General features: G+C 40.1%; 1 protein-coding gene across 4 annotated transcripts in view; it reads right to left on the reverse strand.

Moving 5' to 3' along the window:
* Positions 1–7775, reverse strand: part of MAK (male germ cell associated kinase) — a 68409-nt gene extending 60634 nt beyond the window's left edge. For 2 of the 4 annotated variants that reach the window (XM_082413300.1, XM_082413303.1), the window contains exons 1-2: positions 1954–7775; positions 1149–1379 (exon numbers count right to left, since the gene is read on the reverse strand). The gene's annotated coding sequence lies outside the window, so the exon portion shown is untranslated. The other 2 variants (XM_082413301.1, XM_082413302.1) reach the window with 2 other exon arrangements.
* Positions 7776–16632: the final 8857 nt, after the last annotated feature.

The following is a 16632-nucleotide window of genomic DNA, read 5'->3' on the forward strand; positions in this document are numbered from 1 at the left end:
TGGAAAGCTAATTCTGCAAAACAGGGATGTATTAACATGATTTCTTATGCACATATTTCCATATATTTATATTTCCATATATATGCAACAAAGCAAAACAAGTAAATGTAATGTAACTATGATCCTCAATGAATTTAATAGAACTGTTAGGAACTTGGAATTTTCTCCAGTCAAGCTCCAATACTTACTGACTTCCTTATGAGTTATACAAACCTTATGTTCTGGTTTAAAGAAAAAGACATTTATTTAGAGGCTCAATTATAGGCCTACATTAGATAAATACCCTTATCATTTCTCTCCCATTCTAGTTGTCTTACTTTTATCTAAGTGCGCAATTACTGTAAACTTGAGCTTTGTTCTCAACAGCTTCTGCCAGCTAATAAGGGATTTAGATAGGATTAAAGAAGATTAACAGAGAGGGCAAATGGAGGGTAAAATTTGTGTCTGCCCAATCACTGAGCAGATAACGTTTCCATGTCTTCAACTTGTCTTTGTAGAATCTGCTGTAATGTTATTACCCTAAAGCTGGCATTAACGTTTGTTTAAAAAAAAAAAAAAAAGTAACGCCATAAAAACCATTGTTTCAAAAGCAAAAGAGAAAAAAGATTTCAAACTAACCAAATCATACGCTTACAGAAATTAAAAGGGGAGCTTTTACAATGGGAAAACAGGATTCTGTGTTAAAAAAATAAAACCATGGTGCTTTGTGCTAATATTCACAAACTGTTTTAAAACGAAGCAAAACCAAACCAAAATAACCCACCCCAACGAAGAGATGGAACAGCCAGCTTTGCGTAGGCAGAAGGTGGCCGCCCTGGGGGCGGCGGGGAGGGTTTGTCCCTTCCCGGTCACTCGGCGGTGAACAGGGCGGGGGGCCGATAAAGGAAGGCCAAAAGGCTGGAAAGTAACTTTTGCCTCCGCCACTATTTCGACCGAACGGGTTGTTTTTCTGATTAAAATCACTCCGATAACTTTGACTCTCTTTATGAGAATTCCGTTACAATTAGAACAAATGCCTGATCATTTTAAAAGATTATCTAAACACAATTACATACATTTCTTTCCTTTTAGAATTGAGATTACGAACCACTAAAAAGCCAGTTTTATTGCCTCCCCTCCCCCGACTCCAGCCCTGTCCTTAAACTGACCATGTCTCCGTCTTATTTGTAGTAAAGAAGCAGTTTTCGTTCCCAGACGCTCTGATCTTTTCTTGCAAACCGGGGCTTTTAAAAGACTCCAGTCTGCGGGCAGGGCTCGTCCCCGAGGCCCTGCGTGTCCGGCCGCAGCGGGAAGGTGAGCCCCTGACCCCCCCGCGGTTGGCTCGGCGTGAGGACTGGGGGCGCCCGCTGGTCCACCCGGTGCCGGGATTCCGCTTGTACCTGGGAGTCATTTGGGAATGCACGAATGAGGACTGAATTTGGACCCAGTTTCTCTTTCTTCTTTCTCCTTTTTAATTTCGTAACAGTTTTGAACTCAATTCCACTGCCTTCTCCAGACCTGATCCCGCCCCTCACTCCTAAAAGTAGCGTCCCCTCCAGCCTAAGCACTCAAGGGAGCGGGGGAGGGCGGGGGTGCGTTGGGAGACCCCGGGGTAGAGGTTCGGGGGTGCGGGTCCCTCAGACTGCTGGATTCCCGCCGTCATCCTCCAACCCAGGACTGACCGCGCCGTCTAGGAGCGCAGGAAAGCGGTCGAGGGGGTCTCGGAGCGAACCGACAGCTATAGGAGCAGGTTGACCGCCTCCTGCCCGCCCCGCCCCTCCCCGAATTCTCCTCCCTCCAGTCCCTCCCCCTACCGGTGTCCAGGCCCCTTCTCTCGGCGGAGGTTGGCGCTGGTAGGACAGGGAGCCGAGGGGACATGCCGGGCCGCCTCGCAGGACAGGCTCGGGCTGGCTCGGACGGAGGATGGCGGCCCCGCTGCCCGCTCGGGATTACCTGCCCGCACCGGCCGCTTACCTTGTTCACTCCCTTGTCAAGCTGTGGCGTGCTGTGTGTTTCATCTCCTAGGAAACCGCGGGGATGCTCCAGCTCAGACCTCCCGCTTACGCCCCGCCCACGGGGCGTGATCGAGCCGGAAGGCCCCGCCCAATACGTGCACGCCCCGCCTCCCTAGGGGGCGGGGCTTCCAGAACACCTGTGTGTCAGTGGAGTTAGCGCTCTCTGCCGTTTAATTTGGGGCTTGGGAGAGTCCTGATTACCTTTGTAGTTATTTATTGGAAGTTGGTTTGTTTGCTCTTTATTTTGTTTGCTCCGATTCATTCTACAAAGTCTTGATTCATTGAATCTTTTTCCCAGACTTGTGAAGAGCAAGTGGAAGGCAACGTTTGCCTCCTAGTCCTTGTATTTGTCTATACATGTACTGCCTGGGGAAAAACTGCACTGGATTGCAAGTCCAGTTGCAATCCAGAGCAGTCAACTCCTCAGGCTTGTGTTATCTCCATTTTCACTTATTCGTTCAGAGTACTTACTCGGTACCAGTCACAGTGTTAGATCGTAGTGATCCCAAGGTAAATGAGTGAATGTGTGAATAAATGAGTTGTGAAAGAAGGGCACACTTGTGTTATTACCAAAAAAAAAAAAGCTCAATTGGCTAGCAAAAGAAAAAGCCCATAAATCAGAAGCATGAGACATGGGGTAGTGATGTACCTATTAGTAATTGTCCATTAGGTGTCAGGCTCTGGACCTGGCACTGAGAATAATGCCAGGGTAGCAGGACAGACATGTTCATGGTGCTCTCACAGCTTAAAGTGAAAAAGACAGGGGAAGTAAGAAGCATAAGTTAGATCATGGAGGTCTTATATGCCCAGTTATGAAGCCTAAGCCTTATCAGGCAGTAACTGGGGAACCAATGAAGAATTTTCTACAGAGGAGTGATATGTTCACGTTTGCATTTCAGAAAGATCACAAAAGCAGCAGTGGGTAAGGTAGATTTCAGCAGTGACTGTACAGGCAACAGAATAAAAAAGAGGCTATGGCAATTGATCAGGAAGAATTGATGAGAATCCAACTATAGCCGTGAGGCTGGGAATAGGACAGAGAGGGAGAGAATCCAAGGGGTATTTAGGAGTTAAAATTGACAGGACCATGTGGCTTAGATGAGTGGTGTCATTCCAGTGCTAAGATCCTCTGCACCTGCCTCAGGGTGATCCCAGAAGTTTCAGGCAGAAGCCAGGGAGGGCTCATACCTAGGAGATCAAAAGACATTGAACCCAAAGCACTCAATTGGAACTTCAGCCACAAAACATCCCTATGGATGACTTTGACCATCTTGAAGGGCCACAGGACAGGGTTGGGAACCTGAGATCTGGCCTGTCTGTCAAGAAGCAGGTACTTCACTGCGTTATGTTTAAACAGATTATTCAGTTCACTTCGTTCCTTTTGCAAATAAGTCTAGAGTCTGTCCTGCTTCAGAGGAAGTCATAAATTATATCCCCTCAAGTGTGTTTGCTTCTGTCAAATGAATTTGAGGAGCTGATCTTTATCAATATGTTTCTAGGTCCAGCAACTTTGTTTATATGTTTTATTCACTGACTTAGAAGATTCTACTGTAATGTGATATATCATCAAATTCCTGCCCAAAATGAAGTTTGAAAGCTCTGAAATAAAAAATTTTAAATACTAGAGGGACATCATAAAGACAAGTGACTACTGAAATTAAAATTTTCATTCCCAGCTTTTTTCATTTCTTAAAATGCATACTTTTTGATTTGGGTTATGATGGGACATTTGGGGGAGGTTAAGTTTAAAAACTCAGGAAATCAATGCAGCTTTTTAAAGTACAGGAGGTAAATGTAAGCTTCACATTTAAAAAAAAAAATTATTAGCACCTTTAATTATTATTTATTTACTTATTTGGCTGTGTTGGGTCTTCGTTTCTGCGCTAGGGCTTCCTCTAGTTGCGGCAAGCGGGGGCCACTCTTCATCGCGGTGCGCCGCCCTCTCACTATCGTGGCCTCTCTTGTTGCGGAGCACAGGCTCCAGACGCGCAGGCTCAGTAGTTGTGGCTCACGGGCCTAGTTGCTCCGTGGCATGTGGGATCTTCCCAGACCAGGGCTCGAACCTGTATCCCCTGCATTGGCAGGCAGACTCTCAACCACTGCGCCACCAGGGAAGTCCAGCTTCACATTTTTAAAACACCACACAAGTCTTTGATTGATAAGTATAATTTTTAATTGGCTTCATACGATGGAGACTTTAGAGGTATTTATTTAGATATGTTTGTATTTTATTTATTTATTTATTTATTTATTTATTGGCTGCATCTCCCGTGGCTTGCAGAATCTTAGTTCCCCGACCAGGAATTGAACCTGGGCCCCTGGCAGTGGAAGTGTGGAGTCCTAACCACTGGAGTGCAGGGAATTCCAGATATGTTTTTATTTAAATGTCAAGATTTATAGTTTTTTTTTAACAGAAAAGAGTTTGTTCTCTTAAGTTTACCATTTATTAATTAAAAATGAGTCCATAAATAAATAAATAAATAAATAAAAGCCATGAGACGCTATATATTAAAATAAAATAAAATAAAATAATAAAAATAAAATAAAAGTTAGTCCAATTCACTAGATATTTTAACAACAATTCATGCTCATTTTTTGTTTACTTGTAAACAGTCTCACAAAGCCTAAGTTTGGGTGAATTAGGACAAGTAAAGTACTTTTTCCTGAGAATAAATGTAAAAACATAACTGCAAAGACTAAGTGGCAAAGGAGAAGGAAGCTGATTCACACTCCAAACTCAGATGAAGTTCAGCAATTGAATGTTTTCACGGGACCCCAGAGAGTGGCTGAGGTGGAGCTGAAGACAAGAGGCTTGGCTGAAAGTCTGTAAAAGAAGCAGACCCCAGGTCTTATCCTCTAGCCTATCCAAATGGGCGATGCCCCTCGCTAGCACAGCAGAAGGCTGGATGAGGCAGCTGCTGCAAATAGGCAGGTTAAGAAAGAGAGGGCTTCCCTGGTGGCGCAGTGGTTGAGAGTCTGCCTGCCAATGCAGGGGATACAGGTTCGAGCCCTGGTCTGGGAAGATCCCACATGCCGCGGAGCAACTGGGCCCGTGAGCCACAATTACTGAGCCTGCGCCTCTGGAGCCTGTGCTCCACAAGAGAGGCCGCGATAGTGAGAGGCCCGCGCACCGCGATGAAGAGTGGCCCCCGCTCGCCGCAACTAGAGAAAGCCCTCGCACAGAAATGAAGACCCAACGCAGCCAAAAATAAATAAATAAATAAATGATTTAAAAAAAAAAAAAAAAGAAAGAAAGAGAGTGCATTTTGAATGGTGAGACCCTGGACCACTTTCTCTGCTTTGGCTTCCAGAAAGATGGCAACTGGCTCATGCCGTAGGTCATAGATTAGAGCAGTACTTTCTGGGCAAGTGGATTGGAATAAGAAAAAATCCTGCAGGTACTGAGAGCTGAGTCCCCCGGATTGACAAGCCCCATCCAGATAAGGACTGTGACCACTATTTAGGGCACTGCTTCTCAAACTGGGCTGCACATTGGAATCAACTGGTAAGATTTACCAAAAATACTCATGGCCTGTGTCCCGCTCCCAAGGTAATCTGATGTAATTGGTCTGGGGTGCAGCATGGGCTTTGGAAGGTTTTAAAAACACCCCAGGTGATTCTAATGTATGGCCAAGTTTTAGAACTATTAGTTTAGGGAAGATTTTAAACCTATTTTTCACCTTGCCCAAATTCTGGTTAAATAGCTTTGTATAGCCTACTAGCAAAATATGCCGCAGCGTTCATGGCAGCATTATTCACAAGAGCCAAAAGGTGGAAACAACCCAATACCCATTGATGGATGTGAATGGATGAACAAAACGTGGTCTATACATATTATACAATGGCATATTATTCAGCCTTAAAAAGGAATGAAATTCTGATAGATGCTACAATATGCATGGGCCCTGAAAGCATCATGCTGAGTGAAATAAGCCGGATACTTCATGATTCCACTTATATGAAATTCCTAGAATAGTCACATTCGTAGAGATGGAAAAGGGAATAGAGCTTACCAGGGACTGAGAGAAGGATGCATGGGGAGTTACTGTTTAATGGGTATAGGGTTTCACTTTGGAGATGATGAAAAATTCCTGGAAATGGATAGTGGTGATGGTTGTGCAACATTGTGAATGTTCTTAATGCCGCTGAATTGTCCCCTTAAAAATGGCTAAAATGGTAAATTTTATGTTATGTGTATTTTAGCACAATAGAAAAATATTTAAACAAACAAACAAGGCCAAATAAGGACTGTGAGACTCTTAAGCAGATTCTGTGACTCAGAGGAAACAGAAACAATACAGAGAACATCTTCTTAAAAGGCAATACAAACCAAAACTATAATTCATATTCTCCAAGCCATAAAGAGAAAATACTGTATCCGTGAATGTAACAGGAAGAGGATCCCATAATAGGAATTAATATTCAGGGAATAATAAAGAGCTCTTAGAAAATAAAACTAGGGTGGCAGAAATCTAGAATAAATTAATAAAATAGTTGAAGATAAATTTAAGGAAAACTCCCAGAAATTAGGACAAAACAACATAAAGATTTTTGAAAAAAAACAAGAGAAAATATTAGAACACAAGAGGATCAAGTATTTCCTCTAACTAATGAATGTGCAGAAGAAAGGAAAGAGGAAGTGGAATTAAAAATCAAAAAACTAACACAAGAATAGTACAGAATTGAAGGACACTTGTTTCCAGATTCAAAGAGCCCACCAAACACCCAGTAAAACAATAGGGGGAAAACCCACGCAAAGACACATCACTGTGAAATTTCAAAAAATTAGTGATAAATAGAAGATTCTAAAAGCTTCCAAAAAGAAAAAACAGATCACACACATGTGCTTAGGAATCACAGTGGTAAATGATGCTGGAAACTGGGAAAATATCCAAGCAAACAAAAAACTCTTAGCAATGAAGAGACCATAAATTCAATAGCTGCCCATTTCCACACCTCAACAAACACAATTCCAGATTTCTAACTTTGGAGCAACCTGAATTATACTGACAGTTTCCTCAATTTTCACATTCACTTTGTACCAAATGATATATGCTGAAGAAGGGTTACCATTGGATTTGATCAGTGGGTATCACTCTTGCTGGGTCATTTTAGGAGAAAGCTGTAACATCAAAATGTGCAGGATCGCTACGTATTTCTCTGCTCTTTGCGTTACTAAGAAGGGGTGGGACATTAAGTGATCCACAATGTGTGACCTTAGTTCATCAACCTAAAGAGTTTTTTTTTTTCTTTAAGCGCCTTGACATAATCCCAAAATGGATACCCATCTTCAACAATATAGCAGTTTCTCACCAAACACTTTTCAGTAGGATTAAAGGATTTCTTTTTAGACTATTTGCCTCTCTAAAGTTATTTCATTTCTAGAGAAATATTCATAGAGAGGCTACTATTTTATTCTAGGAAATGCAAAGAATTTACTTTCTAAAAATTTGAGGCAAACTTTACATACATTGAAATGCCAGACCTTAAGTGTACAATTAATCGGGTGTTTATAAATGTGCACACCTGTGTTATTACCACCTGGATCAAGATATAGGACATTCCCATCATCCCAGAAAGCTCTCTTGTGTCCCTCAACAGCCAATCCCTACTCCTTTTCTCCACAAACTTCAACTGATTTCTATTATCATGTATTAGTTTTACCTGTTCTTGAACTTCATGTAATTGGAATCATAGAGGATTTAGTCTTTTGTGCCCTGATGCTTTTGCTCAACATAGTGTTTTGAAACTCATCTGTGTTGTTGTGTTTATCTGTAGTTCTTTTTTTTTTTTTTTTTTAAAGAACTCAACTTCTCTCTTTTTTAAAACTTTTGGGTTTATGTATGTATTTATTTATTTATTTATGGCTGTGTTGGGTCTTCGTTTCTGTGCGAGGGCTTTCTCTAGTTGCGGCAAGTGGGGGCCACTCTTCATCGCGGTGCGCGGGTCTCTCACTATCGCGGCCTCTCTTGTTGTGGAGCACAGGCTCCAGACGCGCAGGCTCAGCAATTGTGGCTCACGGGCCCAGTTGCTCCGCGGCATGTGGGATCTTCCCAGACCAGGGCTCGAACCCGTGTCCCCTGCATTGGCAGGCAGATTCTCAACCACTGTGCCACCAGGGAAGCCCTGTAGTTCATTTTTGAAATTACGGAATAGGAGTCCATCATATGAATTTACCATCATTTATTTGTTCATCTTCCTGTCAATTGACATTAATTAATATAAATAAAGCTGCTATGATAATTCCTGTTCAAATCTTTTAAATGAAAATATGTTGTCATTTCTTTTGAGTAAATATGCAGGAGTGAAATGGCTGGTTCATACAGGAGGTTTATGTTAAACTTTAAACGAACTACCACATGGTTTTCCAAAGTAATTGTACCATTTAACAATTCTACCAGCAGCGTATGATAATTCAGCTTTGCTCCACATCCTTGCTAACATTTGGTACTGTACATTAAAAAAAAATTAGCCATTCCACTGATTGCAAAATTTCTCATTTAGTTTTAATTTACATTTCCCTGATGACTAATAATTTTGAGCCTCTTTTCATGTATATATTAGCCATTCGTACGTTTTCTTTTCTGAAGTGACTATTCAAGATTTTGGCAATTTTTTATTGGGTTGTTTGTCTTCTTGTTACTGATTAGCTTGAGTTCTTTATATATTCTGCATACAAGTTCTTTGTCAGATATATGTTTTGCAAATATTTTCTCTTTGTGGCTTGCCTTCTCATATTCTTAACGATGTCATTTGATGAGCAGAGGCTTTAGATTCTGATAATGTCCTATTTATAAGTTTTTTTCTTTAACAGCTAGTGCTTTTCATGTTCTAAGAAATCTTTGCCTACCACAAGGTCACAAAGATATTCTCCTATGTTTTCTTCTTGAAGCATATTTATAGTTTTAGCTTTTACATGTAGGTCTATTATCCAACACAAATTAATTTTTTTCTGTATATGTAGGAGTTGTGGTTTATTTTCCCCCCAGGTGGATATGTAATGAATTACATTAATTTAAAAAATGTTAATATTAATATTTATTAGCACAATTATAATGATCAGTATTAATATTTAATATTCATTATTAACATATGCTAATATGTTAATATAACAGATTATATACAACAAATATTTAACGTATTACATTCTAGTCACTCATCTAGGTAAGTGGATCATTTTTTTATGAGTTTGAAAGGTTATTTTCTTTTTTTAAATTATTTTTTTAATTGAAGTATAGTTGATTTACAAAGTTCTGTTAGTTTTAGGTGTACAGCAAAGTGATTCAGTTATATATATATATATATCGGTTCTTTTTCAGATTGTTTTCCATTATAGGTTATTACAAGATATTGAATATAGTTCCCTGTGCTATACAGTAGGTCCTTGTTGTTTATCTATTTTATATATGTGTGTATCTGTTAATCCCAAACTCCTAATTTCTCTCTCCCCTGCCTTTCCCCTTTGGTAACCATAAGTTTGTTTTCTATGGCTGTGGGTCTATTTCCATTTTGTAAATAAGTTCATTTGTATCATTTTTCTTAAATTCCACATATAAATGATATCATATGATATTTGTCTTTCTCCGTCTTATTTCACTTAGCATGATAATCTCTAGGTCCATCCAGGATTACATTAATTTTTTAAATGTTAAGTCAAAGTTATAAACCCCACTTGAAAATGATGTATTATCCTTTTTATATGTTGCTGGATTCAGTTTAATATTTCCATAAGAATTTTTCAATTATGTTCATGAGGGATATTGATCTGAATTTTTTTTTTCTTGTAGTGTTTTGTCAAATTTTCATATTAGGGCTGTGCTAAACTTGGGAAAACAGTTAGGAAGTGTTCCTTCCTCTTATTTCCTGAGAGAATTTGGGTAGACTGATACTATTTTTTCTTTAAATGTTTGATAGCCTTCAACGGTTTAATTATCTAGGCCTAGAGTTTTCTTTGTAGGAAGGTTTTTAATTACAAATTCATCTTCTAAAATAGTTATAGGGTTATTCATAATTTTTATTTCATTTTGTATCAGTTTTGGTAAGTTTCTTTCACGGAATTTTTCTCATTTCATCACACTTGTCTAATGTATTGCCTTCCAGTTGTCATAATCTTTCCTTTTATCCTTTGGATGCCTATAGGATGTGTCTTTATTGTGCCTTCACTTTTTTTTTTTAAGGCGCTTTCTAAATTGCATTTTTTTTTAAGTATTTGTTTATTTATTTATTTATGGCTGTGTTGGGTCTTCGTTTCTGTGCGAGGGCTTTCTCTAGTTGTGGCAAGTGGGGGCCACTCTTCATCGCGGTGTGCGGGCCTCTCACTATCGTGTCTGCCTTCACTTTTGAAACACATTTCTGCTGGATATAGAATTCTGGGCTGACGTGTTTTGTTTCGTTTTTCTTTTGGATATTTGAAGATGTGATTCTGTCCTCCATTATTTCTGATAAGTCAGAAGTTATGCTTATTATTTTTCCCTCATTTTGTCCGAAGATTTTAAGATTTTCTCTTTATTTTTGATCTATCAACTGTTTGACCATGATGAGCCCAGGTGTGATTTTCTTTGTGTTTATCATTTTTGAGATGCACTGATTTTTTCGAATCTGTCTGTTGATGTTTTTCCACCAGTTTTGGGAAATTTAATAGAGTGGTGATTTTTGTTTTAAGTAGTCAGTTATGTTACTAACTCATCTGTGGATGCTTGGTATTGCACTTTTTTTTTTTTTTTGGCTGCTCGGCTTGTGGGATCTTAGTTCCCCGACCAGGATTGAACCCAGGCCCCTGCCGTAAAAGCGCCGAGTCCTAACCACTGGACCACCAGGGAATTCCCTGGTATTGCACTTTTGAAGATGGATTTGTTTTAGATTTGCCATTAGTTTTAGGGCACATTCTTTGGACCTAGGATATAAACTTTTCTCCCTACGGCCCTTCTAGGGTTTCGATGGAAAGCCCATGGTGTTTGCCAGGTTGGAGAGACTTAACTCCTCATTCTATCTCCCTTGCAGCCGGCAGATGAGATGGTTGCCGTGTTTCTGCAGCTTTTCCAGCTGTTGCTTTAACAGTCTCCTTGGAGTCTCGTCTACGCAAGCACAGGTCAGGGGTCAATTTAAAGTGAGTTTGTACCTAGATTTAGGAGGCTTCCTCTCTGTGGCTTCTCTTTTCCGAGGTTCCTCCCTCAATTTCCAGCTGCTCTGGCAGCCCCAGACTCCATCCTCTGACAAGCCAGAAACGCTGGGTTCTGCTCCGGTTCTAGCTGCCCCGTGTCGTGTGGACAGGGATGTGTCCTGAGGAGAGAAGCTGTGTAGATGTGGACCACAGTCATTGTGGTTCCCTTCCCTCCAAATTCCCTCCAATTTCTACTTGACTTTGGTGATTTTTCTAAGGCCTTCAAATAGTTACGCTTTATATTTGTCCAGAGTTTATAACTGCTACCTGAAGGAGAGTTAGTTCAATACAAGCCACTCCACCGTTTCCAGAACTAGAAATTCAAAAATTTACTTTTGAGTGTTGATACTTCAAATATTCCAGCGCAATATTGTATTCTATGACCTTAATATTCCTATTTGTATTTTGAAGGACTGATGTGTAGATGTGTAACAGCAAAATGGCAAAATATGTATTCTGAGTCTCAACATAACATCAGGATTGGCAGTGGCTTAATGTAATCATTATTTTGGGGAGTCCCTCCTATACATCCTCATCCTTGTGCTTTCCATAAATTGTTTCATCCTCAAATAATAAATTTTTCAGTGGTTAAACCTTAATTGAGGACTTCCCTGGTGGCACAGTGGTTAAGAATCCACCTGCCAATGCAGGGGACACGGGTTCAAGCCCTGGTCCAGGAAGATCCCACATGCCGCGGAGCAACTAAGCCCGTGAGCCACAGCTACTGAGCCTGCGCTCTAGAGTCCACGAGCCACAACTACTGAAGCCCGCGTGCCTAGAGCCTGTGCTCCGCAACAAGAGAAGCTACCGCAATGAGAAGCCCGTGCTCTGCAATGAAAGAGTAGCCCCCGCTCGCCACAACTAGAGAAAGCCCTCACGCTGCAAAGAAGACCCAACACAGCCAAAAATAAATAAATAAATAAAATCCTTTAGAAAAAAACCCTTAATTGATGTTTCTTCCAATTCTCCTTACAGGATGGAGTGTTGAAAAGAAGTGTGTATATTTTTAAACTACCAGCATATTCCTTATCAAAGATTGGCAGCATATCCTTCAGTACTTGATTCCTATCAAGACAAGGGCTGACCTAGCAGCTTCACGGTTCTTTAAGACTGCATTTCACATTTGAGCTTTTTCTTTCCTAGGAAGATAAGCATTCTCAAAGATGTCATTACACAGCCTTCTCAGAACTTCCAATTGATAATATTTTGCAAGCCTAAAATCAATAGAGAATCTCTGAACTTCTTAGTACTTAAGATCAGCAATAAAATAGTTGAAAGACAGACAAGAAAAACTTAACACTTGTATATATCCTATTTTCCAAAAAAAAATGTTCTATTAAAAATATCTTTCAAAAAGTAACTTAAAAAAATTGAAGTATAGTTGATTTACAACGTTCTGTTAGTTTCTGGTATACAGCGAAGTGATTCAGATATATATATATTCTTTTTCAGATTCTTTTCCATTACAGTTTATTATAAGATATTGAATACAGTTCCCTGTGCTATACAGTAGGACCTTGTTGCATATCTATTTTATATATAGTAGTGTGTGTCTGCTAATCCCAAACTCCTAATTTATCCCTCCCCCCTTTCCTTTCTGGTAACCTTAAGTTTGTTTTCTGTGTCTGTGAGTCTGTTTCTGTTTTGTAAATAAGTCCATTTTTATCATTTTTTTTAGATTCCACGTATAAGGGATATCATATGATATTTGTCTTTCTCTGTTGGACTTACTTCTCTCGGTCCATCCATGTTACTGCAAATGGCATTATTTCATTCTTCAAAAAGTATCTTTGATGTTCCAAACAGAAGGGTTAGTGAGTCAATGATTGCTGCTGTGTTACATTCATGAGTAATTACTAGGTAATGATACTTTATATTTGAATAGCATTTTACAACCTACCAATTACAAGTTTGATTGTATGCTGACGATTCCCAAACTTGTATCTCCAAATCTGTGCCTCCATCCTGAACTCTAGACTCAGATGCCAACAGCCTACTCAACACTTCACTTAGAAATCTAAGAGTTTGAACTTAACATGTTCAAACTCAGCTCCTAATACTCTCTCCTTGCCCCACTTCCCCAAAGTGCTCCCCCTTCAGCTGTCCCCAACTCAGTTGATATAGATATATCACCACTGCAAATGTCCAATTAAAGCAAGAAGAATTCATCCCTTACTCCATTTCTACTTTTTCTAGAGGGGGGGTGTGTGCCACGTGGCTTGTGGGATCTTAGTTCACTGACCAGAGATCAAACCCGTGATCCCTGCGGTGGAAGCATGGAGTCCTAACCACCAGACCGCCAGGGAATTCCCCAGTTCTACATTTTAGAACTGATTTCTTACTTAGTTTAGAATTTCCCTTGGAGAACACTTGAAGAGTAAGAGGTAACTGTGGGAGTTCAAATTATATTTATCCATTCTTTGCTGGATTATTTAAAGTAGGCATATTTATATTTTTGAGAACAACTTTTACATTTACAGTCCAAGGAATACTCTAGAAACTCAAGGTTTTGGAATGCCTGATGTTACTAGCCAGCAGCCATTTTTTATTTACAACCTATTACAAATACCTGAGAAATCACCTTGAAATTATTTTCCTGGCATTCGCACAACTGATACAGGTCGCTGATAACATTTGTTATTCTGTCACCACTTGCCCCGCCCTTCAAGTTCAGCAAATGCTTGGTATAACATTTCCCAGACTCAAGGCAACTTGTCCTCATTAAAGAAATGAATCTCCAGGGTCTCATGACAATCATGCGTATCTCTTCAATATTTTCCACCGGCAGTGCAGAGTGTAGAAGAATATCACTTGCTACCAAATAGTAGCAAAGTAAGAGTTACAGATTACTATGGTGAGGTTACCATGCTAATGAGCAGACAAAGTCTTACATATATTAACTTTGCGTATTATTAGTTCTCTTTTCTTCTCCACATAAAATATATTTTAGTTTTTTAATGCATAATCTGGTCTAATCTTAAATTATGCTAATTAAATTTTGTCAAAACAAACCAAGCCTTTAAAGTCTAAGTATTCTAAGCTGTGTTTTATGTTTAGGCAGTTTGTAAGTCTGGCCTGAACTTTTGTCCAGAGGGAATCATGGAAGAATACAAAACAGGAGATGTGTGATGGAATCGATATTGGAAATGTTGGAGTCTTACCGTGTATCTTCCTTCTAAGGATGTCCTGAGTCCCATTCTCAGAGGGCTTAGCTCAATTCATGGATTCCAAGATCCATGGAAAAGATTCTATGATAACAAACCACTTTTGCTTAATCTGATGAGTTTTTCTCCAGTCTTTTCCTGCGTGTCTTAGGTGGGTTGCTTCTAAGCAAACTTCTAGACCACATCCTTTTTTCTGGCTCACTTTCACTCTTAATTATTTTAGATTGTAAAGCACGTTTCCCATATTTCTGTACAAATCCTCCAAATAATTTAGAACCTCTGCCCCTGAATAAGAAGGAGAGATTTCAGTTCCCCTGAGAGGATGGAACTACAGCCCTCATTTCTTCCCAAAAAGGAACTGCCTTCCCCATGTTCACGGTGCATGGAAGGGCTGGGTCCAAATCCCAGCTCCCTCTAAACAGCTGTGGGAGCCCTGGTGGAATCCTTTCTCTGCTTACTATTTTCAGTTATATCTGAAGCCCATGACCCTAAATGCCACACTATACTACAATCCCATCTCTGCTGGAGGTGACTGCAAATATTTCTAGATTTTATCATGTCCCATCTGAGTCTTTTCTTCTAAGCTAAATATCCCTGGTCCCTTTAATCCACCTTTATCAAGTGGGATGGTTAATTTTATGAGGTTACTGGCTAGGCTAAGTTGTTTGGTCAAACATTATTCTAGATGTTTCTGTGAAGGTGTTCACAGATGTGATTCACATTTAAATTGGTCGACTTCGAATAAAAGCAGATTGCCCTCCATCATGTGCCTGGACCTCATCCAGTCGGTTGAAGGTCTTAAGAGGAAAGACAGAGGTTGCCTGAAGAAGAAGCAATTTTGCCTCAAGACTGGAACTAGAAACCCTGCCTGAGTTTCCAGCCTGCTGCCCTGCAGAATTTGGACTCAAGACTGTAACATCACCTCTTGCCAGAATTTCCAGCCTGTGGGCCTGCCTTACAGATTTCTGACTGGTCAGACCCCACAATTGTGAGCCAATTTCTTAAAATCTCTCTCTCTCTCTCTCTCTCTATATGTATATATATATATATATATATATATATATATATATACTCATCTAGAGATATATCCTATTGGTTCTTGCTAAATTTGGTCCAAGCACCACCAGTCTGATCAAAATCCTATACAAGAAAAAAATGCCTTTAAATAGGACATAAGCGGGACATAAGGTTTTTGATACATAGATAAGGACATTTTTGTCCTAGTGAAAGGCTCTGCTCTGTCATTCCTTTGTGCCTGGGATTTTGCTGTCAAAGGTGGGACCCAGGAGGAGGAATATTTATTTTTTACTTTTTTCTTTTTAATTTATTTTTTGGGTGCGTCAGGTCTTAGTTGCAGCACACGGGATCTTCGTTGTCGCACGTGGGCTTCTCTCCAGTTGTGGCGCGGGTTCCAGGGCACGTGGGCTCTGTAGTTTGTGGCTGGGGGTCTCTAGTTGAGGTGCACGAGCTCAGTAGTTGTCGTGTGTGGGCTTAGTTGCCCCGCGGCTTGCGCGATCTTAGTTCCCCTATCAGGGATCAAACCCATGTCCCCTGCATTGGAAGGTGGATTCTTTACCACTGGACCACCAGCGAAGTCCCTATTTTTTACTTTAAATAGACCTTATTTTTTCGAAGAGTTTTACATTTACAAAATAATGGAGAAAATAGTACAGAGTTCATATATGCCCTGCACCCAGTTTCCTCTATTATTAACATCTAACATTAGCGTTGTATATTTGCTATAATTAATTGATATGTTTTTTTCTTTGCCGCGCCGCGAGGCACATGGGATCTTAGTTCCCAGACTAGGGATCAAACCTGTGTTCTCCACATTGGCAGGAGGATTCTTAACCACTGCACCACCGTGGAAGTCCCTGGGGTGCAGCCTTGATACTAGGATTGTTAAGGCTCCCCAGGTGATTCTGATGTGTAGAGGGAGGTTGTGAACCATAGAAAGATAGAAGCAGTGAGAGACCATTTATCAATCTTTCTTTTGTTGTTTGTAAATTCTATTTCCAGTGGTTTTCTTAGCACAACGTCTCACAGAATATTAGTTAAAATCATTCCATAAGAACCTAAAATTTGAAAAGAATTCTGTTAGCTTCTCCAACAGATGTTCCATAGAAACAATTTGTCAGAGGTTAGGTTCAATACTTTGAAGTTCTTCCAAGTAAGTATATCAAGTCTACTCCAAGACTATGCACTGTTCATGGAGAGGAAAGAATGGTTAGCAAGTGAATCACTTGTGTTTCTGTTCAGTGTCCCGTGGCACTGGTTAAGTCTAACTGGGGACAGTTGATCACAGGTGTCACCT

The sequence above is a fragment of the Balaenoptera physalus genome (genome assembly GCF_965194825.1).
Source record: "Balaenoptera physalus genome assembly, chromosome: 11".
Classification (NCBI taxonomy): domain Eukaryota; kingdom Metazoa; phylum Chordata; class Mammalia; order Artiodactyla; family Balaenopteridae; genus Balaenoptera; species Balaenoptera physalus.